The sequence below is a fragment of the Helianthus annuus genome, chromosome 3 (genome assembly GCF_002127325.2).
Source record: "Helianthus annuus cultivar XRQ/B chromosome 3, HanXRQr2.0-SUNRISE, whole genome shotgun sequence".
NCBI lineage: Eukaryota > Viridiplantae > Streptophyta > Magnoliopsida > Asterales > Asteraceae > Helianthus > Helianthus annuus.
Window position 1 is genome coordinate 128,776,937 of NC_035435.2, and position 3,252 is coordinate 128,780,188.

Sequence of the window (3,252 nt, forward strand, 5' to 3'; positions counted from 1 at the left end):
GATTTTCTGCAGGGGGCTCAGCACGGGGCCGTGTTGGTTGGGCACGGCCCGTGTTGAGCCTTCTGTGATGTAGATTTTTGTCGGGTTGCCCTGTTCTTCGTGCATGGTTCCATTTTTCTCGTTCCCTTTTTCATCCATTACCACCATGAGTGTGTTTTATTCTGCAAAAACTAAAAGATTAAACTAAATTAAGGATAGTTCCGCGGAATGCCTCCGTGGTGCGCCACGTTTATAAGAGTCCTTGGCTAGACCCGATTTGAGGCTATATATCTTCTGAGTGGGATGCCTTGCTTCCCATGTTACACCGTCGGAGAGCAGCATCCAAGCTTGAATCAATAACCTTCATGTAGTTTACTGGGTCGTCGTCCTCTATTCTTTTCCCAACTCCGAACTTCACTTCATCATCCCCATACCTCAAAGTGAGTGTCCCGTCATTCATGTCTACCACCGCTTGTGCTGTGGCAAGGAAGGGTCTCCCTAGTATAAGGGGGACCTCGGTGTCTTCCTCCATATCGAGTATGACAAAGTCAACTGGATAAACGAATCTGCTTACCCTTACCAAGACATTCTCGATGACACCTTGTGGGAACTTGACGGATCGATCAGCGAGTTGTATGCTTATCTTTGTAGGGCTCGTGGTTCCCAAGCCAAGCCTTTTGAACATTGATGAGGGCATGAGGTTAATGCTAGCCCCTAGGTCGGCCAAGGCATTGCGAACGGGCGATTCCCCTATTGAGCATGGAATCGTGAAACTTCTGGGATCGATTTTCTTTTGGGGTAGTTTATTGAGTACGAGGGCAGAGCATTCTTCGCCTAAATTAACTAATTGCAAATTTTCAATTTTCTTTTTATGTGTAAGGAAGTCCCTCATAAATTTAGAGTATTTGGGCATTTGGGTTAGGACTTCGATAAAAGGAATATTGACATGCAATTGTTTTAACAGACTTTCGAATTTTGCGAATTGCTCATTGGTCTTTTGACGAATTAACCTACCGGGGTACGGAACTCGAGGAGCCTTGGTAGGCTCTGGTGATGGAGGAGAGTTCTTTTCCTGCAGAGGTGTTGGCATTGTTTCTTCCGTAGGTGGCGGTACTTCTGCAGGCCCTACGGTGCGGTTTCGTAGTGTGATGAGGTGAACTTGCGCCTTTGGGTTTGTTTCGGTATTGCTAGGTAATGCGCCTTGCGGTCTCTCGGAAAAGTTTTGAGCTATTTGATTTATTTGTTTTTCTATGTTTTGAATACTAGCTTGTTGATTCCTAAAATTAGACTCTAATTGTAGAAATCTTTCCGAGTTTTTCTTATCAGTGTCAGAGACAAGGCGAGATATAGTATCTTCGAGCCTTTCTCGTCCACCTTGTTCTTGAGTGAAATTTTGTGACTCATTTCTTGATTGCTGAAAGTTTGTTCGTTGGGTTTGTTGGTTACTACTATTGCCGGGTTCCCTCCAACCAAGGTTTGGGTGGTTTCACCATCCTTGGTTGTAAGTTCCCGTTGGAGGACCCGACGGCCTAGGTCTATTATCAATGTAGTTTACCATTTCTTGTTGATCGTCCGTTTCTTTCATGCAACTCCAATTTTCATGTGACCCACCACACCCTTCACAAGCCATAACCGAGACTGTTTTTGTCATTTCTAATTTTTTTATTTTCGAAGAAAGGGCCTCGATTTGGGCTTGTAAAGAAGTGCTTTCGTCGACTTTATGGGCGCCCGGGGCGATAGACTTATTTCCCCGGGGGGTGTGCCATTGAAAATTGGTTTGAGCAATTTCTTCAATCTGATTATATATTTCATGTGGGCGTCGGTTACCTAGAAGTCCCCCGGAGCTAGAATCAAGTGTCTGCCTAGTGTGTGGCAACAATCCATTGTAGAAAGTGGACACTTGTTGCCATATTGCGAGGCCGTGATGGGGACACTTGCGTAATAGCTCCTTGAACCTTTCCCAAGTTTCATATAAGGATTCCCCGTCCTCTTGTGAGTATGTATTAATTTCAGCCATTAATTTAGCAGTTTTAGCAGGAGGGAAATACTTATATAGAAATTTTTGGGCTAGTTCATCCCAGGTGTTTACCGAACCAGCTGGGAGGGCGTTGAGCCAAGCTTTCGTTCGGTCTTTTAGTGAGAATGGAAACATACGGAGGCGGATGGCATCGTTTGATGCTCCATTGATCCGAAAGGTATCACATATTTCTAAGAAATTAGTTATATGTAGAGGGGGATCCTCGTCCGCAAGCCCGTGGAAGGTTGCGGAGTTTTGGAGCATTTGTATCAAATGCGGTCGAAGCTCGAAGTTATTGGCTTCGACATTCGGAGCATTGATAGCGGCGCCTAGATTACCTACGGTGGGCCGTAGATAATCCATAAGGGTGCGTTGGTCCGCCATTGAAGGTGGATCACCCGAAACCTTCTCTTGATTTTTGGCTTTTAACCTTTTTCTGAGAAAGCGTTCGGGTTCTTCTAATGGTTCTTTTATGTCTTTATTGGAACTGGAGCTCATACACTATGTGAGGTTGGCGTCGGGTTCCAAGTCCTGCAATAAAAACAGAAAAGAATGTTGGTCAGAAGGTTCACCACGGCCCCGTGTTGAGCGAACACGGCCCCGTGGTCGGAATTACAGTGATTGTTTTTCAGATCCCAGTTACTGGAAGTTGGACACGGCCCCGTGTTGCACCGGCACGGCCCCGTGGTCAGCCTTCTGTAACTTGAAAAACAAAAAACTGCCAGTAATGATGCTGAGCACGGCCCGTGTCCGACCAGGCACGGCCCCGTGCTGAGCTCTGCAGAAGCTGAAAAACTAAAAAAAAATCCTAAAAAATTAAAGAAAAATAAAAATATGATTAGGCCGCTGATTCCTAACTTTCTTAAAATCCTTGTGTCCCCGGCAACGGCGCCAAAAACTTGATGTGCGTGAAGTGTGTTATATTTTTAATGAGTATTTAAGCCCCTTTTTACACTTTTAGCCAAGTTTTAAATTTATAAAACACGATATTTACTAACACTAAACACACAATGGGCAAGTGCACCCATCGTGGACGTAGTATAGTGTTGGTAAGATACCGAGGTCGTCCAAGGACACAAGAGCTTTTAATACCGGTTTATCCTCAACGTCTAATCAAATCAAAAAGTTAGAAAAATGTTTTAAACTAAGAAAAATAAAAACTAACTAAATGCTGAAAATAAAAATAAAATAAAAACAGATAGACAAGATGAATCACTTGGATCCGACACGTGTATTAGTATAACCTTTGATTATTT

General features: G+C 43.9%; 1 non-coding gene across 1 annotated transcript; it reads left to right on the top strand.

Annotated features, from left to right (window-relative positions):
* Positions 1 to 1,895: 1,895 nt before the first annotated feature.
* Positions 1,896 to 2,002, top strand: LOC118491001. Its single transcript, XR_004890226.1, has one exon. It is a non-coding gene; the product is annotated as a small nucleolar RNA R71 (small nucleolar RNA).
* Positions 2,003 to 3,252: the final 1,250 nt, after the last annotated feature.